Raw genomic sequence first — 26,694 nt, 5'->3', positions numbered from 1 at the left:
CAATCTGAATGGATAGTTTCAGGGGCCTTGGCAACCCCTAGAAGACACTGCCTGCATTCTCAAGAGGTTCACTACAGCTTGAAGTTGCCGTGAGCCTTTCCAGATTGTCCTTTTTAGGACCCCTTTATTCACGAGGAGTCCAAGCCCTAGGACTCTATGTCTCAAAGTATTCTCTGCCCAGCGGCTTCCCTCCCATGCACTAGCTCACTCCTGGACTTCATTTTTTACAGAGGCAGATTTTATTTATAGTTTTCTCTGGATTTGATATGCATCATTCTTCCCTTTCTGGAACCTGTAATTCAGAAGCTTTAGGTGAATCATTTGCTTGGCCATGCCTGGCCCTGGCAGCCTGTCTCAGCACACAGCTAGGAAACTTAGCAGTACTCCATACATTTCTGAGAGGGGCAGCCTAGTCACCCTCGTAGGAGCATTTTCTTCTCTCTTCAGCCACAGGTGAGTGTTGTACTTCTTCATCTTTCCTTTTTTTTTTCTTTTATCCTAAGGAAGAACGTATTTACTCTCTATGACTTCACTTCTTACTCCTCAGTCTGGGAAAATATTGATTACAAGCATTCATTTGATGTTTTCAAAGCCATTGGAACTTTTTAATGAGCTTCTAAAAGTTTAGCGGTGCATACAGATTGGTCTTTTATGGAATCTGCATAGTCTGCTTTGAAAGGGGTTAGGACTGAGGCTTTCCACATGTCTAGCAGTGTGGTTGATATATTGTGCACCCCAATAAACTTATCTGGGGGTCAGAGGACAGAACTGCCATTATATTAAACACAGGTTTAGGCAGTGGTAGCACAGGCCTTTAATCCTAGTATTTGGGAGGCAGAGATCCATCTGGATCTCTGTGAGTTCAAAGCCACACTGGAAACAACCAGGCATGGTGACACACGCCTTTAATACCAGAAAGTGATGGCAGGAAGCAGAAAGGTATATAAGGCGTGAGGACCAGGAACTAAAGCCTTTTTTAGTTTTTAGCTTTTAGCAGCAGTTCAGCTGAGATCCATTTGGATGAGGATTCAGAGGCTTTCAGTCTGAGGAAACAGGATCAGCAGAGGAACTGGCAAGGTGAGGTTGGATGTGGCTTGTTCTGTTTCTCTGATCTTTCAGCATTCACCCCAATACCTCTCTCAGGGTTTGTTTTTATTAATAAGACCTTTTAAGATTCGTGCTACATAGTAGGGACATTTTCTTCCTTGGAAGAGACAGGCAGGCACCCTTGTAAGGAGTATAATGAAAGTTTGTGAAGCAGCTTAGGAGATATCTTAGTTTTATTCCTTGTCACTGTGATGAAATACCTTTACCATAGTAAGTTGAAAGAGAAAGGTTTACTCAGCTCACAATTTCAGATTGCACTCTGTCACTCCAGTGAAGTCAAGGCCACAGGAACCAGAAGCAATTGGCCACATCAGATCCACAGTGAGGAGCAGAGGATAGTGAATTCATTTTCTCTACTCTTTCACGATCCAGGACCCCATGCACAGTGAATGGTACTGCCCACAATGGCCAGTTCCTTTCACTCAATGAATGTAATTGAGATAATTCCTCACAGCTATTCTCAGAGGCCTTTCTTCTGGGTGAGTCTAGGTTGTGTTAAAATGATTAGAGACATGGACCTGGGAAGTGGCTTCTGCTTCTTATTCTTGGTAACAAGTTCTATCTTGGCCAGGATCCAGAAAGGCCCTTGGTTATACTGGCAATTTTGTCCTGGATGTAGAGGCCAGACATGCCAGCAGTGTTTAGGGATAGCCTTTGGGTTCTGGTTTCTTGTTTTTATATTTATTTTCCTTTTACACACTGCTATAATCAGCATAGCTGTCTGGAAGGGATCCATTATTAGATACTTCATTGCCCCTAGAAGGTGTGTGTGAAACCATAGACTAACTACTGGGATGGAGAGGTGCACAGGCATCTCATGGTAGGCCAACTGAACTCACCAGCTCATGTTGCCACACCTCAAGAAAATAAAGCCTTATTAACACTAATACAAAGATTCTCAATGGAAATTCCTCTTGTTATTTAGGAACTCTGCTTGCGTCCTTAAAAAAACTCTCTTCTACAATAAAACTTCTTTCTGAAACATGCTTCTGTTGACTGTGAAATCCATTCTTCAAATTTGCAAGACTGGGCCAGGGTGGCTTTGGTAGTTGCTAATCATCTAGTGCCCTAGCTTCCAGAATTATACTCACCTGTGATGAGAAAGTCTCTATTTAATTGCAGAGTTGAACAGCAGGGTATGAGAACCACAGGTACAGGGCAGGCAGAAGCCTGGAAGGGCTCCCGAGAGAGATGCTGATTGACACTGATCAAGCATGGTCAGGAGGTTCATGCCAAATGCCATGGGGGACCAAAAAACATAGAGGTAGCCTGAAGAGTGCCATTGGGTGTTTTCTGTCCAGTCTAGCAGGAGAGTGGAATGAACAGAAGGAAGTGTCTTAAGTCCGTGGAACTCACAAGCAATGATTCTCACAAGCACTGATTCTCCAGTGAGTTGGGAGCCCGGGGTGGCATCAGGGGTGGTGGTGGTGGTGGTGGTGGTGGTGGTGGTGGTGAGAGCTTAAAGAAATTTTTTTCACTAAACTTATTCATACACTGAGGACTTTGAAAGATTTGGGGAGGGCAACTTATATTTCAAAATGTAATGTCTATCCTGAGAGGATGATAGGATCCATGAGTGTTATACTTTTCTGCAGCAATGAAATGGCTTCTGATCCTGTCAGTTGGTGACATTTACTTCTCTGGGAATTTTAAGCCTTTGATAATAAGGTATCGTGTACTAACACAGAACATAAAAACTTTCTCCCTTCTTTACTAAAGTATTTTTTTCAATAAATATTTTTCTCATGTTGAATTATATTTTGGGGAGTGTGTATGTGTGTGTGTGTGTATGTGACACAGTGCAGATGTAAAACGTGTCTGTGTGAGCTTGTTTCATATTCACTATGTTGGACAAGGTATATGCTAAGTGTGTATAAGTGAACAAGAGGGATATGGTTGAGCATGTTCCAGTTGAGATATGTATGTCTGTAGCCAAAGTATTTTATGTCATTTTGGGAGAACAAATAAGAAGAGCAACCTTATAAAATTTTAAAGAGATACAATATTATCTCTACTTAAATAAGACACCTTATGCAGGGTTGTGCTGGAAAATTGGCTCTCTGGGTGACTGAAGAGGTAAACCCTGATGTATATCAGTTGCCAATGACCATGGTGTAAATACTCTCCCTGTGGCTAACTTCACATTGCCACCATGATGTCACCAGGTATGGAGTACTGGGAGAGATATGCAGGCTTGGCTCATGTGAGTCAGCATGAACCTGACTCAGCATGCCATTAACCACTATGGAGGCAGAGATACAATGACATCCATAAGTCTCACTTTTGGAAGTTTTGGGAATATTTTCCTTTATGTGCTCAGCACTTTGGGCGTGATGCTAGAGGATGGACTAAAAATCCCTTTCTCATTTATGATCATCAGGGAAACTGGTGTAAGATGCATGCATGAAGAGACGGTGTTTTTTAAGGAATAAAATATGGGATGCATATAAGCATGGCTAAACCAGAATAAACCAAGGCAGACTTCAACTATGGGTTAGTACTGGACAGAGAACATGCAGAAGAGGCCCCTTAAAAGGGTGGCTGGCTGGTCTAGCAAGGAAAGCATCCAGAAGAGATAGCCAAAGATATCAAAGACAATTTTTCCTATGTCATAATTCTGCTCCTCAGGGTATGGTCTGCTCATAGATCGTAGATCATAGATCTTGCCAAACAGGGTTCATGCTCCATTATCCACTCTAATGGAGGAGAGCTGAACATCATAACTCATGACAATGGGCAACCTTGAGAGGTATGCGCAAATGGATCTGCAGAGGATGCTGGTGTTTCTGTCCCATGAATGGGTTACCTGCTCTCCCTCAGGAGCTTGGAGAACAGACTCATGACAAAGCATATTGTAAGAAATCAAGAGAAACTGTGTGGCCTGCACCATCTCGTCCCTTCTGTGTACTGGAGTATGGGGCTATGGTGAGGTAATCAGAGCTTCCCATGAAAACAGTGGCATCTCACCTAAGGATGTGTATTTGCTGAGCAAATGTGAGGACGTGAGTCTATATTCCTAGCACCCATGTGTAGTGGGCACCTGTTCTACCTATGACCTTGAAGTACCAGCCCCTAAGGCATGGCCTTGGGGCTAGCATAAGCTGAGGAGCATGTACGCTTGGTTCCTTCCCTCCCTCGTGGGCTTGGATGGTGTGGACTGACTCAGGCGGCAGAATCAGCATGGGATAGGATATCAACCTTCCAGGACCCTGCAATGATTTTGCCTATTTTGTGTTGCTTAAGGGGTAGAGTTTGTTACGTCCTAACAAACTCTACCCCTTAAGCAGACTCCCTTGGATTTCTCGCTATACCCATGTAAAAGCTGAAGTTCAGTGTGGTGGTATGTGTCTGCAACCTCAGTGCCATGGTGTGTGTGTGTGGGGGAGCTCATGTTCAGTGAGAGACCTCATCTCAAAAAAAATAATGTGCCAGCCGGGCGGTGGTGGCGCACGCCTTTAATCCCAGCACTCGGGAGGCAGAGGCAGGCGAATCTCTGTGAGTCGAGGCAGCTGGCTACAAGTGAGTTCAGGAAAGCGCAAAGCTACACAGAGAAACCCTGTCTCGAAAAACCAAAAAAAAAAAAAAAAAAATAATAATAATGTGGAGAGAGTTAGAGAAAACACTCAAAGTTGACTTCTGTCCTCCACATGTGAAATCATGAACACACACACACACACACACACACACACACACACACACACACACATTCTAATTAAAGGTTTGAAACAAATTTCATCTTGGAAATAAAAATACTTTTTCTAAGAGAAACATTTAATTCTTTTTTAGGGTTTAGAGGCTTTTTCTGTGTTGTGGAATAGTAGTTGAAAATGTATTATTACATTTCTTTATGCCTTGGAATATTTATTTAATGATGCAAAGATGTGTTGCATTCTTTATGTTGTACTTGTTTAACTCTGTACAATTGTGTTACTTTGCTTGCTTAAAATATTTGATTGGTCTAATAAAGAGCTGAATGGTCAATAGCTAGGCAGGAGAGGATAGGCAGGGTTGCCAGGCAGAGAGAATAAATAGGAGGAGAAAAAGAGAGAAGAGGTGAGAAAAGGAGAAGGAGAAGAGGATGCCAGGGGCCAGCCACATAGACAGCTATGGAGTAAAAAGTAAAGAAAGGTATATAGAATAGAGAAAGGTAAAAGCCCAGAGGCAAAAACTAGATGAGATAATCTAAGAAATGCTGGCTAGAAATAAGCCAAGCTAAGGCCAGATCTTGGTGGTAGGTCCCCAAAGAGTTTAAAAACAAACAAACCAAAAACTGAACTACATCTCTGTCTGTCTGCGTCTGTCTATCTGTCTCTCTCTCTCTCTGAAGGTGTAAAACTTCAGTTGCTGCTGACTATAAAAGAAATCAATATCTGGCCACTGGCAGTTGTGGACTGTTATTGCTTGCTGACAGCTGATATATTGGTAGTTGGCAATGAGGAGAAAGACTGGTATACATCCTATCAATTTTTAGAGCATATTTTATCTATAGCAATACCTGTGACCCAACCTTCCATTTATCATTCTTGCCCATGGAAGAAACAGTTGATAAAGAACAATAACTTTTAGCCTATATAATTCATGTACTTTTCTGTGTGCCCGTTGTGGGACAGAGAAAGAGAAAGAGAAAGTTCTTATGGAGGCTGGGGGTATGGGGCACACTTGTCGATGCATTTCAGGTGGTAGAGGACAAGCCCAGTGTACACAAAGCTACAGCTTCAGTGCCTGGCTGGGACCCATTTGTAATCCTAGCACTTGGAGGATAGAAGCAGAAAGATCAGAAGTTCAGGGTCATTCTTCAGCTACACAGTGAGTTTGAGAGACACATAACCCAGTTTGAGATGCAGGAGACTATTTCCAAAGGGGGGGGGAATCCTTTAGTTCTGTGACCTGAACTCCTAAAAGCCTACAGTGACAGGCTTTTCCTTTGTGTGTTGCATCTACTTCTCTGGTTCATGTCTGCCTTTCTTACCATTTCTGGGCTGTGTTACCTCACTAAGAGATAAAGTCACCACTTTTTTTCTTGGCAATGAGAATAATCTTTATATCTAATACCTCAAAGCTGAGTTCTGTTCACACTTGGCTTATTCCATTTCATGCCCAGAGCATCCCTGTGATATTAGAAACCGAGGCTTGGAGTGCCTGAGCATGGGCCTGGACTTTCCCAGATTAAGGGAGGGTAGACCTTTACTCTGACTGCAGATGAGCACACTGATGCCACACAGACATGCCCAGTGAGTCTTTGTGCTTTCTGTTTCTCCTTGTTCTGATATAATACATGCATAAGAACCAGAATGATCAGCCTGTGCATTTTCACTTCCCTGCAAGATCTTCTGACGCACCTACCCTAAACACTTTGACTTTTTTCTTCTGAAAACCCCAAGCACTCAGCTACGTGCCAAACGACGCTTGGTCACTGTTTTTTTTCCTGTATCTAGTTCCTTCTTCTTTAGTACATGTCAAGTAGGTGATCAGTTACACACCTTGTGTGCTTTCATGGATCTCAACCTGGCTTTTGTTTCTGCAGCAAGAGGTCTTAATAATATCAAGAAGAAAACTGCCAGGCAGAAATAACCAAGCAAGCAGTGAAGCCTAAAAATGTTACTCCTTCTTCTACCTTTGAGATAACAAATGGACTCATCTTTCTAGACTTATCTCAGATTACAAAACTCTTCATATCACCTATTTAGCTATTTTCTATCATCTATCCATGTATCTATGCATGTATGATCTATCATCTATCTATCTACCTATCATCTATCTACTTAACTATGTACTGTATGTACCACGTCTTATAAAATAAAAAAAAACAATGAAAAAAAAATCAGACTCAGAGCTATCTTACTCTGCAGTCTTAGTTCGAGAGAGCTTCTTCTATCTTAATATCTTCTTTTTTTATTTTACCCACTATCTATCTGTATCTATCTAAGCTATTCTATCTGTATCTACACATCTACCTATTTCTAACCCTCGTATCTTATGCTTAACTTATGTCAATTATATTCAGTTTACCATAATGTCTTATCTATATTTATCTATCTATCTATCTATCTATCTATCTATCTATCTATCTATCTATCTATTTGCTATTATGTCATTTATCAGTCATAATTTATCTATCGTTTTCTGTCATCCATCCATCCATCCTTCATCAACATCATCATCATCATCACCATCTGTCATCTATGTAGATAGTTTTCTGATTTTTCTTTTTAGAATTTTATGTCCCTGAGTGTTTTGCTGGCATGTGTGCAGGTCCACCAAATGTGTGTAGCATCTGTGGGGCCTGAAGACGCTGTTGAATCCCCTGAACCTGGATTGCCAGATTGTTATGAGCCACCATGTGGGTGTTGTAAACTGAACCCCTATCCTTTGCAGGAGCAGCAGATGCTCTTAACTGCTGAGCCATCTCTCCAGCCTCAGTTTTCTTTTTTCTTTTCAGTCAAACACAACCCATTTTGTGGATTTTCTTTTCGTGGTTACTTGTTCCAATTATTTTTATTTTCATTTTTTATTTTTTGTATCTTGCTCCTTCCTTTGTCAATGGCAACAAAGAATTTTACAAATAGGAGATACTCCTAATGTGTCTGTTGAAGTTCATTGAAATTAATTAGTGTGAAGGCATTCCAGGGCAACAGAAAGCCTTTAAGCAGTGCGATTACTATAATGTTTATTTTTTGTTAATTAAAAAGACAAGCACTAAGGAAACCTTTCTTTTAAAAAGAAGCTATTTTGTGTGCTGTGAACAATTAAACTTAACATCTGCATTCATTTGTTAACACCTCTACTCATTTGCTAATGTCCCCAGTGTGGAGCCAGGGACTGCTCTTTGAGCATGGGTTCACTTATTTGGGTTCCTGGTTTCCTTCTTGCATTAATCATAATCATAATGAATAATTTAATATTTACAATTTGAGTTTCTTCAACGTGGAAGGAAACTTAAAAACATCTGGGATGCAATTTGAGGACAGTTTTTCTATTCAAAAGTTTCCCTGGTGCTTCAGAATTGTCTCAAGGGGCTGGAGAGATGGCACAGAGGTTCGAGAGTATTTGCTGCTCTTGCTGAGGGAGGGCCAGACTTTGGTACCCAGCACCCATGTCTTGGTGGCTCACACTCCAGCTCCAGGGGATATTATGCCCTCTTCTGGCCTCCACAGATACCTAAAGACATGTGGCATGCACACATAGAGACATATACACACATATAAAGAGAAAATAATTCTTAAAACTACAATTCTTTAGTGTTACATCGTCCACTATAGTACGATATTATTACGTTTTACATGTGATATAGAAGATTTCCATAGCAACGGGTTTCAATATGACTTTCCCAAAGACCCTTTAGTTCTGTTTAGTCCTCCCTGATTCTTTCCTCTTCCCCTCCAGTTTAACTCTCCCTATTCCATTCTTCTTCTTTAAGCCTTCACACAGCTGCATTCTATCACCCCTCCCGTGGACCCTGCCACCCCAGTCCCTTACTAGTTTCCTGACCTCTATGGGTTTCATTTCAAATGAAGCACATATCTGAAGACTCAAAGCTAGCATTCACAAACGAGAGGAAATAGGTGAAGTGTATCTTTCTGCATCTTGATTATCTGACTCAGAATGGTTGCTTCCAACTCTATCATTGACCTGTGAATTTAATAATTTCACTTTTATTAACAGCTGAATAAAAATCCTGTGTGTATATGTACCACAGTTTCATTTTCCGTGAATTAACTGATAGACATCTAGGCTGTTTCCTGTCTACTGTGACTTGAGCAGCAATGAGCATGGGTGAGCAAGTGTCTCTAGAGTAGGATGTAGGGTCCTTTGGGTAGATGTCCGAGAGTGACGTCGATGGATGCAGGAGATCTATCTTAGCTTCCTGAGGAACCTCCACACTGATCTCCACAGCAGCTGCACCTATCTGTGCTCCCACCAACAAGGACGAAGTGTCCCTTTCCTCACATGCATTCCAGCATTTGTTGTCATTTGATTTTTGAGCTGGGGTAAGATGAAATTCTGACTCGGCAAAGATGAAATCTCAAAGCGATTTTCATTTGCATACCCCTGATGGCTAAGGATAGTGAACTTTTTTTTTTTTTTTTTTTTTTTTTTTTTGAGACAGGGTTTCTCTGTGTAATAGCCCAAGATGTCCTAGAACTTAAGGCTGACCTCAAACTCATAGAGATCTGCCTGCCTCTCCCTCCAAAGGATTAAAGGCGTGCAATACCATGCCTGGCTCAGGATGTTGAACTTTTAAAAAAGATGCTTCTCAGTTATTTGTATTTCATCCTTTGAAAACTCTGTTTAGTTCTGTAACCCCTTTTTAAATTGGGCTGTTTTGTTTCCTCAGTGTTAGGGTTTTGTTTGTCTGTTTTTAGTTCTTTGTATATTCTGCATACTAACCCTCTGTCAGATCTATAGCTGGCAAAGGTATCTCCCCCATTCTGTAAGCTGCCTCCTCGCTTGAATAATGGCATCCCTATGCCACTGGGGTCTTACTCAGAAAGTCCTTTTTGCCAATGATTTCAAGTGTATTCCTTTGCCCTCCAGCAGATTTAGATGCCAGGCCATTTGATTATTTAAAGTGACTAACATACTTGACAGGGAAAGGGTATGGAGAACAGCCTTCTAAAAGATTGTGCCCACAGCAGCACCAAATAAGTAACATTCACTGTCCTTGTGTGACCCCACCACAGTCACCTCAGAGCCCTAGAACCACACTGGAACCAGGCATGGTAACACACACCTGTAATCCCAGAACTTGGAAGCTATGGTAGGAGGTAGGTACATGAGTTCAAGATCAGTCTGGGCTCTAGAGTGAGAAGCTGGCTCAAAACAAACAAATAAACAAGCAAACAAATAACCCAGCAAACCTGACTACTATAATAAGCATGGGAACACATGACCTCAAAGAAACCATTCAGTATGATTTTTATAATAATAGTGGTAACATTTATTATTATTATTATTATTAGTAGTAGTAGTACCAGTTTATTATCTTCTAGGACTGTATATACAAAACCCTATCATGTATCTCTATAGCTATAATATATAGCTGTCTAATTTTTTTGTTTTGAGACAAGTTCTGGTTACATTGCCTAGGCTTGCTACAAGCTCACAAAATTTTGGGCTCAAACCATCCTCTTGCCTTAGCCTCATGAGTACCTGAGACTAAAGTTAGTCTTACAACAGTCAAAAGAGAAACACTGTCACCTCTGCTGTTCGCAGGAGGGGATGAGGGTGCAGGCAAGGTCATTTACCAAATGCCACCAAGCTTAGAAATGATAGAATTTGGGTTCTTAATAGTTTCCATGAGTTTTATTTTATTAAAAATTTTAAATTATGTCCATTTATTTTGGAGGATGTTACATGCCGTGGCACACACATGGAGGTCAGAGGACAACTTGAGAGGATCCACTCTCTCCTTCCACCAGGAGGGTCCTGAGGATTGAACTCGGGTCATCAGGCTTGTTACCAGGTACCTTTACCTGCTGAGTCATCTCACTGGCCCTGATTTTTAAATGAAAGCTACTAAGAACAGGTTTGTTTAAAAACGAGTATTTCAAATAAAAGTCAAAATAAAACTCTGAGGCCAACACACACTTGATTTCTTCTTGAGACAATGCTGACTAAAGCTGCTGAGACCTCAGTTTAGAAGTCGCTTTAGGAATGCAGGAAAGAAACCTCGGTGCCAGGAGTTGCGCTGTGTTCGCCTTTAACTAAAAGGGCCCACAGTCCTAGAGTCAGATTTATTCATCGTCTGCTGTGTGCCAGGAACTGCAGTCCCTCTAGTTGATGGAAAGTGTTGGCCTCACATTTGACAAAGCACGCTTGCTTACATAAATCTCCACTCCTGACCCTGGAGATAATTTGGTGTATGCAGCAGAGTAAGAAACCCAGGTTCAGAAAAACGAAGGTCCAGGCATAGAAAGTGTACAGTAAGGCACACAGATGAGACTCTCCCTTCCTACTGAGGGCTGGCTATGCTCATGGTTGCTTCTCCACAGCAGATGCGCACAGGAACTGCTCATCTTCATCTGCTTTCCCATTCCATGTTCTGCTTTTTATCTGTAATCACCCTGCTTCCCAATTTCTATGGCTTTCTGATCTATCGTTTTAATTCTTTTCACTAGCACAGACAGTGTTGCTTTGAACTGCCTCACTTTGCATGTTGCTGATAAATGCATACCAATTTCTTTTTTATCAAATTCTAGTTAAAATCACGGGAAGGTACCTTCCTATTTAAATTATCTCTATAGGATCTAAGAGGGATTAAAACCGTTTCACTCACTGCTTTTAGAACTAGTCTCTGAGAGACCAGTAAATTATTTAGCAAACCAAGGAATACTGGATGCTGGTGCCAGTGTGTGTCTACTCATCTTCTAGCTTCATTGAATACACATGTCACCTTCAACGGGCATAGCATTCTTCCAGCTAATTTCTTTAAATGTGTTTGCTTATATACTTCCTTTTTAATTTCTCACTGTGGGAAATGCTGACATATTTAGAAGAATAGCAACTAGTGTGGTCATGCACCTCGGAGGTTATCAGCTACAGACAAACACTCTTCAGACACGTTCCCAATCACTCTCTCCCAGTTGGCTTATTTAAAAGTAAATCCCAATTTCCCATTATTTCATCTGAAATTATTTCAAGATGTAGCTCTAGAAAGAGAAGACTATTTCAAAAAGTGTGTCTGGGGGCTAGTGAGATGGCTGTGTGAGTAAGAGTATTTGCTCCACAAGCATTAAAGCCTAAGTTCAAGTCCTTAGCACCCATGTGAATGTCCAGGCGTGTCTGGGTGTGCCTGTAACCCCAGCACTGGAGGGTGGAGACAGACAGATCCTACAAGTTTGTTGGCCAGCCAGCTTAGCTGAAATGCTTCAGTGAGAGACCCTGTCTCAGAAAATTAAGATAGAGTGCGACAGAGGAGAACACCTAATGTCCTCTTCTGGCTGCCACATTCACACACGGACACACAGACACACATACCACATGCACTCACACTCACCACACCACATACATACATTTAAAAGGAAACATGGGCATGATATTGTCTGCATATCTAAATGATTCCTTCAAGTAATTAAATATCCATTCATTGTCCATCTTCCACTAGCCATCTTTTAAATATGTCTTAATTGGTTTATTTAAATTGGTTCACCCAAAAGGCCCCATCTGTCTCCCTGGCTGATATGTCTCTTTAAATGTCTTTTTACTTTATAGATTTCCTTTCCATCTCATTTATTGCTTGTGGTTGATAACTGAAGAGCCTGGCTGCTATTGCTGCAGTTCCCATAATGGAGTAGACTTGGCAGGAATCCCATATGCTGACAAATGCCCACCACAGCTTCTGCTTTCCAGGGCTGTCTAAGGCCAGCTCACCTTCCCTCCTTGCTTCTTGCATAAATGCTGGTTCCAGGAGGGATTTGTGACTCACATGATGGAAAGAAGAAAGGAAAAACAAAACTCGTGTAGATCTTCAAGGGTTCAAAGGATGAAACATAAGGATCCTTGGATACCAGTCAAGATGTTTGAGATGTTCACCAGAACCTACTTGGTAGTGTTCTCTGGCATGTTTTAGATACACATGTGAATGTATCACAGGGAGGGGTGAGGGAGGGAGGGAGGGAGAGAGGGAGAAAGACCACCAATACTTCTTAAGTATTGACTCTAGATGCTCTAGATTTTGGGGGGACTTAACTTTTGGCCTCGAAGCTGGGGGACCCATTGCTGACTAGTTAGAAAAAGAATAAAGCAGTGAGCATCTGGAACTGTATCTCACATCCCCCCAATCTTTGTTGCCATAGCTCAGGTTCTGGCAACCCTGAGAATACCAAGAAGCACAAGAAGAAAGGATTATGTCTGCGGAGGAAGGGAGGCTGGGAGTGATGAAAATGTATCAGTAATAGGAACAACAAAATAGCAACGGACGAAAAGAGGAGTGTGTGAAAGGAGGTCCAGGCTAAGGCTGTGAAAAGGAAAACCATAGCAAGAGAGTAGAGCGGACATTGAGACATGAGTGAAAAGAACTTCCCTGAGATTAGAAAAGGTGTTTTAAAACACCGTGAACTGGCCCAATGGCTCAGCAGGTAAGGCTGCTTGCTGTGACAGCCTGATGACCAGAGTTCAATCCCTGGGACCCATGGAGAAAAAATATGCTGACTTTCCAAACTCCCCCAGAACTTGCCTCTGACCTCTGTATGCATCTGTATGCATATCACACACATACAATAATATCAAATATAAATTTTTATAAAAAGAGCTTACAGAAAAATATGTTGTATAGTGGAGAATGTCAACTTGGACAGACACACACCTTGACACAAAATAAAATAACATTTAACACAATCAGGGAAGAGAAATACGAACCAAATATTCTGTAACATTTAAAACCCATTCCCAATAACAAAATAGAAGCAATGTTATCACCATGCAAAGACTTGGTATATTGTTCTTTTTAAAATATTTATTTATTTATTTTTAATTTGTGTTTGTATGTAAGTGTATGCCGCGTGTGTACAGGTGCCTGTGGAGGCCAGAAGAGGGTGTCAGATCCCTTGGAGCTGGAGTTAAAGGTGGTTGTGAGCCTCCTGATATGGTGCTGAGCACTGAACTCTGGAAGAGAGCTGGTGTTCTTGTCCACTGGGCTTTCTCTCCAGCCCTTACATAGCATTCTTACCTTACAACTTAGAACAAACAATGTCTAGAAAGATATTACCATATTGGCTGGTGATGAGCATTGAATATTTACTCACAGAATTTATAGTGAGGGACAGCACAATTTGCAGTACTTACAATATAACAGATCATAAACAGAGGTGTATTGGTGAAAGCAAATGCAGAATTTTAATTATTTTGGGCTAAAATAACTTTCTTGATATTGTTGAGTATTTAATATGATGTGTTCACATGAGTCATTATGGACTATTTAATTCTGTCAACCATAAATCCTTAAAAACCAGGTGTCTTGACCTGGCACCAAGAAAATGCAGATACCACCTAGAAAAGTACAGGTTGCTGGAACACTTCATGTCTAAAAATAAAAGTGTAAACATCTGCTTTTAGCTCTTTCTACTGCAGAGGCTTGGGTAGGATGGCTCACCTACTGCCACAAACTCCCTTAGTGAATGACAATGGTCTGGGTAGCAGCCAGAAACCTTGAAGACTCCTGTTTTGGGCAAGAAGTGTAGAAGATGAAGCCCAAACACCTTCTGCAGCAGATCTAGGAAAGTTATTAAGGCTGTGAAGTGTGTGAAAAGCACTTAGGATGAGCTGTGATTCCCCAAAGGCCGAGTGTTAAAGGCTCCACTGCCAGCTCAGGGTACTTTCAGGAGGTTGTGGAACCTTCAGGAACCAGCTAACTGAAGGAAGGAAGTGACAGTGGGCGTGCCCTGCAAGGGGACAACCTGCCCCTGAACACATCCTTGCTCACCATGTGTGTTTCCTAGCTGCCACGGGGTGAACCACTTTCCTTTGCCACACCCCTCTGCCATGATAGTGTGCTTCAGCTGAGAACCAGAAGCATGGGGCCAAGTGATGATGAACCAAGACCTTTAGAACCATAAGGCAGTAAGGCTTCCCTCCCTCTCCCCTCAGGTATTTTGTTACAGCCTTAGAAAAGCCAAGATAAAAGGCGACAGGACCTTCCTTGTCCAGACACAAGGGCAACACTTGTGATTTTGTTCAAATAAAACTTACTGATGTGTTTAAGTCCATGAACTCACAAGGATAAGAACTCATTTTTGAAGGATGCTAGAATATGAGTTTATTGCTTTCAAAACTGAGGAAGGAAAGCATCAAGCACTTTTTATAATTTTCCTATATGAAATGTAGTATTGGGTGGATATATAGAAGATGGGAAGTGTTTTATTATTATTTCATTATGGTGGCATCTTAATTAACAAGTGGAAAAAGTAATGACAGGACTGGAATGTCACCATTAAGAGATGCAGCCATTGAGCATAAAAGATTACTAACATCAGGAAATGGAGGCAAAGATTGTGACTCCTAATGAAAACCATGCATACCACCTACACCTCTATTTGGCCCAAAGACTTGAACCCAAGTCTGATGAATTTTCTTAGACCTAACTTTGTAGAACATATAGAGGACAAATAAACCACATTGAGTTGTTCAAGACAACCAGCATTGATATAGGCTTAAAAAAATTAAGATTTTGATTTGGGAAGCAGAACTGATAACAAGGGGGCGAGATGCTGGGATGATAACAATGAGCTCACTTCTTCCCCCAAGGACAAGAGATTTATACCTGAAGAGCACAGTGATGGAGGAAGAGTGTGGTAGATGGAATGTTCCTGAGACTCAAGCATGAGGAGATTATTGCTTCTAAAAACAGTTGAACTGAATTCTTGCTGAAGAGAGGCCAGAATGATTAGACATCACAACAAAGGTGAAACATAAGAACTTTGATCAGATTATCCAAGGTATCAGTTTTTGTCACTGTGACAAAAGACCAGAGAGCAGATAATGTATGAAGAACTGAAGTCTATTGGGCTCATGATCCTGCTGGTGAGGGTCTTACAAATAGTATCATCACATGGGGAGGCAGAGTAAATGAGTGTGCCAGCTCTGGTCTTCCATTCTTCCTAAAGAACCAATGGTCCCATCATAGGTTATGTGATAACCTCATCTGATCCCAAGTACTTCTCCAAGTAACAGAATCACATGAGTTTGGAGATTAAGTTTCCATTCTAGGGAGATTTGAGGACCACATTCAAAGCAAAGGGTGATCAGAGATCAGGAATGAGCGGGCTTTTGCCAGGACTCACTGAAAAAGCTAACATTCAGGGTTTTGGTATGAGTTCTAGTCGGGGGAGAGCTGCTGGTGGTCTGTATAAACCGAGTCAAGGGCAATGTCTAAGAATCAGATGGACTGAGCTACACTTAGGTTATGGGAACTGCAGCTTAATGGTCCTAGGTGACTTAAAGACTGTGGGCTAGCTGGGTGATTGTGGCACATGCCTTTAGTCCCAGCACTCAGGAGGCAGAGGCAGGCAGATCTCTGTGAGTTCAAGGCCAGCCTGGACTACAGAGTGATTTCCAGGAGAGGCGCAAAGCCACACAGAGAAACCCTGTCTCGAAAACCCCAAAAACCAACAAAACAAAAACCTGTGGGATATACATGTCATGGATATGGTGTCTCTTCACAATAATAGAAACACTAAGGCCAAAGTTAGTACCAGAGACCTGTAAAGTTGTGACCACGCTTTTGCTTAAAGAATATAGACTTTAGAACTATGGATTAGAAAGCAGTTGAATGCTTTAAGTGCTTCTTAATGGGCCATCCTAGTAGGAGCATGGAAGACAGTGGTGCTGAGTGTGATTTGAAGTGCTAGGGGCCTGGATTAAGAGGTTCCAGAGGAGAATATTAATATGTGGCCTAGAGATCATTCTTGTGATATTTTGGTGAAGAATGTGGCTACCCCTTACCCTTGTTTTAAGAGTCTACTTGAGGCTAAAGTGAGGAGTTTTGGATTAACTTCATTGGCAGAGGAAATCTCAAAACAGCCTCTGTGTTTTAGATTTAGTATAGACTCTGTGGTGTGGTTACTAGTGTTAACTCTAGTGAAGTTATATAATGAAAAGGAGCAAGCTGAGAACGAAAAAAATATTAGAGGAGAAAGGATCACTAGGGAGTGAAATGGAGTTAAATCCTGTGTTCAAAGAGATAAACAGATTAAGAAATGGAATAAAGAGAGCGGTGATCTCAGGGCAAGATCCTACCCAGCTAAGTTTCCAAATTGTAAAAAGGAATTAAAGAAAAGCTTAGAGCTGGGTGGTGATGGCACAAGCCTTTAATCCCCAGCACTCAGAAGGCAGAGGCTGGTGGATCTCTGAGTTTGAGGCCAGCCTGGTCTATAGAGCAAGTTCCAGGACAGCCAAGCTTAGGCAGTAAAGGAAATCATCAAAACCAGAAAGTTGATAGAGGTGTAATTGAAAGATCTCTGAGTTCAAGGCCAGACTGATTTACAAAGCAAGTTCCAGGATAGTCAATCTTAGGCAGTGAAGGAAACCACCCAAACCAGAAAGTTGGTGAAGACGTAATTGAACAAGGTGGCTATGTTCTAGCCCCAGGAAGTAGCAGAACCTGGTAGGTTCAAAACCCAGTTCTAGCTTTAGGTTAAGAATAGAAGAAAAGGGTTATGAAATTTGCCTCCAAGACTAACAAAAGCCACTGAAGCTAGGCATGTGTCAGGGGTGTCCCTGAATGGAGGCCAAGAGAGGCATCATATGAAGCTGTGAAGTTGAAGCCTGGATTGCCTTGAAGACCCCAAGATGCTAGAGCCTTTGGAAACCTGCCCAGGAAAGCTGCTAATAGGGAGTGAAGCTAGCCCAAGAGTGAGAAATGTGTTGTAGTCAACAAAGCTCAAAGGAGTTGGAGGTCTGAAGAGCATTTTGACATCAGACATGGAGATGCAAGTTTGGAGTTTGCCCAGCTGGTTTTCAGTCTTGTTTTGGTCCAGCATTTCCTCACTATGTTCCCTTCCCTATGTTTTGAAATGGTAATGTATATCCTGTGCCATTATATGTTGGAAATATATCATCTGCTTTTTGATTTTGATTTTACAGGGGATTACAGTTAAGAGATTGTATGAATCTTAGAAGAGACTTTGAACTTTGGATGTTCAAGTAAGTTTGAGACTGTTATAGACTGTGAGGATTTTTGAAGTTGGGCTGAATGTTTTTTTTTTTTTTTTTTTTTTTTTTTTTTTTTTTTTTTTTTTTTTTTTTTTGCATTATGATATAGTTACAAGCCTTTGGGGGCCAGGGAGTGGAATGTGGTGGTTTGAAAGAAAATGGCCCCCAAAGGGAGTGGCACTATTAGGAGGTGTGGCCTTGTTGGAGTAGGTGTGATCTTGTTGGAGGAAGTATATCACTGGAGGTGGGCTTGGGGTCTCATATATGCTCAATCACACCCAGTGAGACAGACTACTTCTTGTTGCCTGCCTATCAAGATGTAGGACTCTCAGCTCCTACACCATGTCTGCCCATATGCCACCGTGTCCTACCATGATAATAGTGGGCTAAACCTCTGAAACTGTAAGCCAGCCCCAATTAAATGTTTTCTTTATAAGAGTTGCCATGGTCATGGTGTCCCTTCACAGCAATAGAACACTGTCTAAGACCCTGGTGTTCTGATAAGAGAAAGGAGAGCGAGAGTTAGATACAGGCACAGAGGATAAGACCATGCAGAGACAAAGACACAGACTGAAGGACTACCACCAGTCAAGGGTGGCCTATGATTGTCAGCAGCCGGCAGAGGCCAGGAGACATGTGACAAAGTGACCCAAATGACTTCCTTGTTCCTGGGGGAGGCTGACATTAGAGTGAGACACACATATGACTACTAGAGAGTCCGAGTGCTTTTGACCCAGACAGTGGAGATAATAATGTCCATATTGTAACGCCCCTCTGTTCTACTGTATGTGGTTTACCTTTCCTGAGTTCCACTTTCAGTGAAAAAGGATTTAAAGTTCATGAATAGTCTATCTGTGGCTTCACATATCATATGATTCCCCCCCCCATCTTCTATGTAGAAATCACACATCTGATAATTTATTCTTGATGGAGTCGTGTTAAAGTATCTTCTATTTTTCTTTCATTTTTTTGTCAATGAATATTTTGTCATTTTTGTTTTGCCCAATGTATTGGTCATCTTTCCATCTGCTGTCACAAATACCTGAAATAACAACTTAGAGGGAGAAAATGTTTTGAAGGACAGAAAGAGTTTTGGGTGTGGCCACTTGGTCCTGTTGTCTTGGACCTGCGGTGGCACAGTGCATTGTGGTGGGAGCAGACTGCTTGCTTCTTGGTGGCTGGGAAGGAGACGGCATGGGGAAGAGGCTCCACTCTCCCTTTTAAATACCCTAACTGCCTTTTACTAAATGATTCCATTATCTAATGTAGCACAGGTTGGCCACCAAGCCTTTAGTATGTGACCTTTAGGAGACATTTAAGATCCAAACCTTCATACCACATATCAAATCTATCATTAATTGATTCTATTTCATAGACTCATCTTCTTCATATTTTATAGATGTGCCAGTTTGGAAGCTATCAACCCACCCTGAAATGTACACCCCTGTTCTTTGCTGATTTGAACACATTTTCTTTCTCTCTCTCTTCCCACCACCTTTTATTGAAAACAGATTCTTTTCTCATACAATATCTCCTGATTACAGTCTCCCTCTGCTCCTCCCTGTTCCTCCCCACCTCTCTTCCCATCAGGATCCACTCCCTTTCTGTCTCATTAGAGAAGAACAGGCTTCTAAGAGATAACAACAAAACATAAAATACAATATAATAAAGCAGAAACCATCACCTCGAAGTTAGGCAAGGCAAACCAACTGAAGAAAAAGAGCCCAAGAAAAGACACAAGAATCAGAAACCCACTTACTCACCCACTCAGGACGACTATAAAAATACTAAGCTGAAGGCTGTAATACACACAGAGGACCTGGTGCAGACCCATGTAGACCCTGTGCATGCTGCTTCAGTGTCTGTGAGTTCACACGAGCCTTGCATAGCTGACTGAGAGGGCCTCCCTGTGTCCTCCACCCCTGCTGGCTTTTATGTTCTTTCTGCCTCCTTTTCCTCAGGGTTCCCTGAGCTCTGAAGAAAAGGGGTTTGATGGAGTCATCTCATTGGAGCCATGTTCAAAATCACACTTGAGTCACTTCCTCCCCCAGTGGAATCCAGTTTTTTACCTTCCGCCATAGATGATGCGGACTTCAGATCATTGTTGATCTTTAAAAACGTGGAGTCAGGGTAGAGACTGAAAGTAGCACTAAGCATCCGTCCTCTCTAACAAGGCCTGTTACGTGTGTTTTCACTTCTCTCCTGTTGAGGTGGAAACTCTTACCCCATCTTCTCTTAGGTGATGATGAAAGCACAGGTCTCTCTGTGGCTCTTAGACACGTCATGGAGGTTGCTTGTCTGTGTCATATGTGACAACCACACAGCCTTTCCCTGGAACCATATCCAACTTTGACAGCTGCTCCTCTAGCTCAGGACCGATTTGCCAGTCTTCTAATACCATCACTCTGTGTATCAGACCTCCAGGGCTTTTCCCCTAATATTCTGGAATTTTCCCATCCTGGGAGGATCTTTGGAGAACTGACAAAGACTCATTCATGGAACTTCATCAAAACTTTTCAGTTGATATGAGACTGTAATCTACACATGTCCTATGGAATTACTTACACTAATATTTGAGCTTCTTGTCTCGGCAGAATTAGAAACTATAGCAATGTATGCTGGTTGTAGAAAGTCAATTATAAATGTTGGAGGAGATAAATAGGGCTGACAGATTTAAATGTCACACAATGTATATATACCTGTATTCAAATACTGCATGGTGTCTTTTTGACATGTATGATTCTCTGTGGGGTGTGTATATGTTCATGTGTGTGTGTGTGTGTGTGTGTGTGTGTGTGTGTGTGCGTGTGCGCACGCGCGCGCTTTTGTGTGCATGTATGCACACATGGATATGGAGGCCAGCACTGAGGTGTCTTCCCTAGTCACTCTCTGTCTTCACTTCTCTAGCACTGGGACTATAGATGCATGAGGCCATGCATTTACATACATCTGTGCACACACACACACAAACACACACACACACACACACACACACACACACACACACTGGAGAGGCTCAAACTCAGGTCCCCCTGCTTATGCTGCGAGCACTTTATTGACTGAAGCATTTCTCTAGTCCCAGCATATTAATTTTTATGTATCAATTTTAAAAGTTTAAGCTTGCCCTAAAGTCTCATGAATGTGTAGAATTTATAATGATCACTATGCCTGTGATAAGATTTCATTATAACTTAATTACTGGATAGTCTCTCTCTCTCTCTCTCTCTCTCTCTCTCTCTCTCTCTCTCTCTCTGCCTTTTAAGTTGCAAATAAAAATTTTTATGTATTCAAATATATGTCAGTTTATGTTTATATGTACATGTACATATGGATAGTAGAACAGATAAATCAAACTACTTAGTATAAGCTCTAACTTACCCTATTATTATTTTTGGTAAGTATGGTAAGAACAATTAAAATTGACTCTCTTAGCATGACATGCAATTCGTCTCTTGAACTTAGACCTTCTATGTAACTGCAGTTTCTTGTCCTTTGACCAACACTCTCCACACCCTAGAGATATTTCTACAGCAGGAAATTCAAGGGTGCTTCATTTATACCCAGAATCTAGCGGTTCATTGGAAGAAAATTATACTGTTATGTGGTTGTAATGACCATACCCTTCCCAGGGCTTTTCATGGTTTTTCAGATAATTTAAAAAAAGAGAGAGACCACACCTTGTTTTCTGTGTTTGTTTGCTGTGCTGGAGAATCACACGTGGGGTCTTACATGTGCTAGGCAAGCGCTCCACACCAGAGCTTGTTCTGTAAGGGCAGAGGCCATTTCTATTTTATGAGCAAGTTTTCAGTGCCGTGTGTAGAGAGGGAAAGGGTGAAGCCCACAGTGATGGTTGCTATACACTGCGGCCCTAGGGTTCACAGAAATAGTAATGAGAAATAAACAGGGAGAGGGGTCTTTAGATGCAGGGCACCTTCATGTGGGTAGGGTGGCATTGCTGTCCCTGCCGGATTCCAGGAGTTCGTCTATATCACCTCATTCTACAATCTGGTATCTCACTGGGCTGTTTATCTTCTGTAAACTAGGAAATGTCGGAGAACTATGTTTATGCCTTTGAGTGATTAGTTATAATGCAACTGACCGAATGGTCCACGGATTCAGTATTTGTAAACTCACCTACTTGCTAAATGTATGAGTTGATTTGAGAATCAACATTCACTGTGCTTTCTTGGTCATTTATAGGTTTGGGCAGAGTGTCAACAACATTTGAGCCACTTATGGGCCAATTCCCAGGGATCTAACATGGAGACATTCTGTTTTTATTTCAACTTACCGTGAATCCTTTAGGATCTTTTCTGTTTTCTTTTCTTTTTGCATTTGTGGGTTTTCTATTGGTGGGTTTCTTGTTAAAATAGGGCCCAGGTGTCATGCTGATGTGCTAATGAAAATGGGCGGTGTAGGCCTTATGGAGAAAATATGAACGGGGTTAAGTTCTGCCTAGGTGTGAATTACTGCACATTTGGCCATGGGTTCAATGTTTATGAATCAGCAACATACATTAAGCAAGATGCCTGTAAGCAGAAACACACATAAAAGGTTATATATTGATCTGCTGGTGAAATTACTGTTTCCAGAGACCCATAGCAAGTTGTTCTGTATTTCTCCTGCAGCAGTGGTTCAGAATTTATTAATTCAATTTTCCTGGTAATTTTCTATAACCTGACCATTGTGAGAACCAGGAATCAGCTATCTAATGTGATTTTTACTAACAAGTGGCTAAGGGCTTTACATGCATGTTTCCATTTTAACCTTACATAAAAACTGCACCACAAGGAAGGTATTATTATCTTTTCCATTTCACAGATGAGAAAACCGAAGTGGAGAGTATATATCTGCTTTCTGCCCCTAGCGGGGAGGAAGAAGGATGGCAGGAACACAGGCAGCTGGGCTCAGGATCCTGTGAAATCAGTCTCTGTACCATGACTTCACACGGACCAGGGTGGCAAGAGAGTGTGTTCAGTGTAAACCCTAGAAAACAGAGGATCTCTGTGATGCGAGGCTTATCGGGCCATTGCAGATAACAGCACATGAGTGGACTAGGTCCTGGGATGAGGATTTGGCAGCAGGGCTAGGTGGCAGCTGGAAAACACCCACTGGGCTAGAGCTAAGAGCTCCTTTTTTAAACCTTGGGGGATGAAAGCAACCTACTTTATCCACCCATAGGGAGACGCAGGCCAAGCTTTGGGATACGAAGGGAGCTTAGAGGGAGAGATAGGCACTCCCCCTGGGTTGCTCAGGGTTAACGGCTCAGGGAGGTTGTGTCCGGGATAAGGTGGCCGGTTGTGACAGGATGAAAGCCAGTGTTCCAGTCTAAGCTGGCCTCTAGGACAGTCTAAGCTGCCTGTGGTTGTTACTTTCTAATTAATGCCTCTTGTCCTCTACCTCACCCCACCCCGTGACCTTTGTAATTCAGCGGGGACACATGGTAGTTCCCTTCTTCTCCAATGTCCATGAGAACCTGCCAATATATAGTGCTTCATAAAATATGGTTTGTCGTCATTGTTACTGATTCAGGAGTGTTTGGGCTAAGGCATAGATTTGTATTTCAAAAATAAATCTCTGGCCATGGCAGCACATGCTGTAGTCCCAACATATAAAAGACAGGAGGATTAAGAGTTCAATACCATCCTCTGATGCTCTGTGAATTGAAGGTCAGCCTGGGCTACCTGAGAGTCTGTCTCAAAAACTTGAAAATGAGAAAATAATGATGAGGACAAAACAATAGATTCATTAAGCTTTTTGAACAATGGATAATTGCCGAACATGTCTGTCTGATTTTGTCATCAGGATGACACAATACTTCAAGTCTACAATTAGAGTGACCAAGGCCAGCCCCCTGCAAAGAACCCAGTCATCTTAGATCTTGATGATAAAAGGTTGGAGCTGGTCTGAGCCTCAGCAGGAAAATGGCTGCCTTGTGAGGAAAGGGAATGAAATTAGGAAAATAGCTTCTAACCCTCTCTCCCAGGATTACTCATTTCCAGACTCTGTCCCTCCCTCTGCCTTCCCATCCTGAGCCTTTCAAAAGCCACATGTTGTCAGCAATTTATGAATGTGAATAATGTGATTTACATTCCTTTGATTTAATATAGTGATTAAGTGTCTTTGTAGTCTGTTCCAAGTCACTGAAATGAAACAATACGTTTTCTTTAAAATCCTTTGTCCTTTATTAGTAATTTTCCCCTTCCAAATTTGCTTGGCTTTGGCAAATGAAAGAAAGATAAATTTCGCTTTGATTCGGTGGTGCAGAGCGCACAGAGGGGAATTAAGACATTAGTGGAAAAGCATGAGGGAACTGAATGGGATCAGGAATTAAGTCAGTTGAGGCGAATTACCTTATGTTTGTAAATCAACAGGGGTTCAGACAGATGCAAGGAATTTGTTTTTGCTCCAAATAATTATTCTTGGTTTTCAACAATAACGCTTTCTCCACTAAAGCCGCTCAGAGCCTTTGGCTTCTCCAGAGCCAATCCTTAATTAAACAGAGCTGACCCCTCCGTAATGGGCTGGGGAGGACCACAGCCTGTCTCAGTCTCTCATGCCTCGGAGTGACCCCAAACTCATCCCTTAGTCAATTTCTCAAGAAAAGAGACATTAAGAGGAGTTTTTAAAAGGCTAACAGCAACACAGCCCTCCAAAGGCTTGATTGTCATGGAGAAAAGGGAACTAGAGACTGAGATTATCCTGGGACTCAGGAAAGAAGTAACCAGAGCCTGGGCTCAGTTGGTAGGGTGCTTGCCTAGCATCCATGGTTCCATTCTCGGCCCCCTATAAACCAAATGTGGTGATGCACACCTGGAATAGCATCACTCTGGAGATAGAGTTTGAGAGAATCAGAAGATTAAGGTCATCATCAGCTGTGAGACCCAGGCCAGCCCAGAAGTCATGAGACCACGCCTTATAAAACAAACAAACAAAATGGGCTATTTCCTCTGGTTTTTTTTTTTTTTTTTTTTTTTTTTTTTTTTTTTTTTTGTGTGTGTGTGTGTGTGTGTGTGTGTGTGCTCTTTGGCTCTGAGAAGAAGGGGAAGGTGAAGAGGAGGGCACACACAAACACTTACACTTGTGTGGAAGTGGAGCTCAGATGCATGTTCACCAACAGGAGTGCACTGTGTCTTCCAGATCTTCGGACAGAAACTGGCCGTGGCCTGAGAAGAGTGAGCCTAGTGTGGGTCTGTGCATCTCAGCAAAGCTACAGACTCTTGTCCTCATCCCCTTGCCTGCAGGCTAGGATTGGTTTTCTGTGCCCTGCTTGTCTCAAAGCATTTAGGTGAGGATCAGTTAAGATACCATGTGAGAAAATGCTTTGAGAAACATGAGATGTTTGCAAAGGGGAGAATTTGAATGGCATTTCACGAGAATGGAGTTTCTGAATCGGGATTTTTGCCAGGCTCACTCAGTGGGAACTTAGAAGGAAAAACATACAACCTACCTCTTCAGGTTCAATCCCCAAATTGTGAGGGGTGGGGCTTAAAAATGTTTTTAAAAACCAGAGTTGTAGAAATGCAGGAGTAAAAATATAAAGAAAAATCGATCGGATGATAATGGTGATGAGTACAGCCACTAAAATAGACTCTGAGTAGAAATTGAGGTTATCTTTGCTAATGCAGTGAATATGTTTGGAGCTTTGTATCTTGTGAGCTGTGGCTGATAAAAGTCTTCAGTGACGGGCTTATCTCCTTCCCTTCCCTCCCTCCCTCCCTCCCTCCCTCCTTTCCTCCCTCCCTCCCTCCCTCCCTCCCTCCTTTCCTTTTTGATGGACAGATTGTGACTATTAATAGCAGTCCTTTCACGAAAAAGAAAATAAAGAAACTAAACATTTTAAGGGTCTTCTTTGGGACAGGAACAGGTATAGGGTGTTATATTTTTCAGCATCCAAGTGGTCTCCATGAACTTCTGGGTCACTGGACAAATACATTCTTTATTGGTCTGAGTTGTTTGACTTTTCCAAGGGCAAACATGAAGACATGTCTGTTCACTCCAGATACAGAACTATACACCTTCTACTTGGTGCACTATTGACTTTTTTTTGGGGGGGGATGGTACCTTTCAAAAGTAGGGGTGATTCAAAGGCAGCTACATCACCAGAAGATGACCAAGAAATCCAACCCTAATCAATTTAATTGACTGCTGTAAAGTCAAGGATGACCTTGAGATCCTGGTCCCCTATCTCTACCTCCCAAGTGCTAGGATTCCAGGCATACAGCACCATAGCTGGTTATGCATTGCTGCAGATCAGACTCAGAGCTTCATACACACTGGGCAAGCACTCTAGCCCCACCCCCAGCCCCCCCTTAACGCTTATACAATGGTGATTGGAGTCTTTGGGAGAGAGGGCTTTGTGAGAATTTCCTAAAAGCTTCTTGAGTCTCATGAGTCCTCTCCTCCCTCCACAAAGGGCTCACATGAAGATTTTGTGAAGGTCATTGCAGTCATTCCACTTCAAACTGGGGATGAGCTGCACTCCAGTCCCAGACAGGAACAAGAGCCTTGTCTTTCCAAGCAGAGCTTATTCGAAGGTCTGTTGAACACTGGTAGCTTTTGATAGGCTGTGTCCTTATGCTTCTCTGTTGAGTAGGCATGTCTGCCTTCTTGTAAGGGTGTCCCAGTACCCTTTCTCCAGAGAGATAATACAGAGTTTAATCAACTAATGCTGTTAAAAACTTGGACGAGGAGGCAAGGTATTGTGATTGAAGTTTCTGCAATCCGGAAGAGAGAAAGAAACAGAAATGTGTGGTCTCGGCTTTAGTCTAAAGATCAATGCAGAATTAATGTGAACAGCCTTGCCAAGAACACCACAGCAGCATGCAGGGCTGTGCTTGCAAATCGGCTTCCATTTACATCCAAAGATCAGAGCGGCTAAGAAATTTTTCGTCTGTATTTCTGCTCACGTATTCCTTAGGGACCACAGCTGACTATTTC

Source organism: Peromyscus leucopus, chromosome 15 (assembly GCF_004664715.2).
Source record: "Peromyscus leucopus breed LL Stock chromosome 15, UCI_PerLeu_2.1, whole genome shotgun sequence".
NCBI classification, from domain to species: Eukaryota; Metazoa; Chordata; class Mammalia; order Rodentia; family Cricetidae; genus Peromyscus; species Peromyscus leucopus.
Note: the sequence above shows the minus strand (reverse complement) of the source record.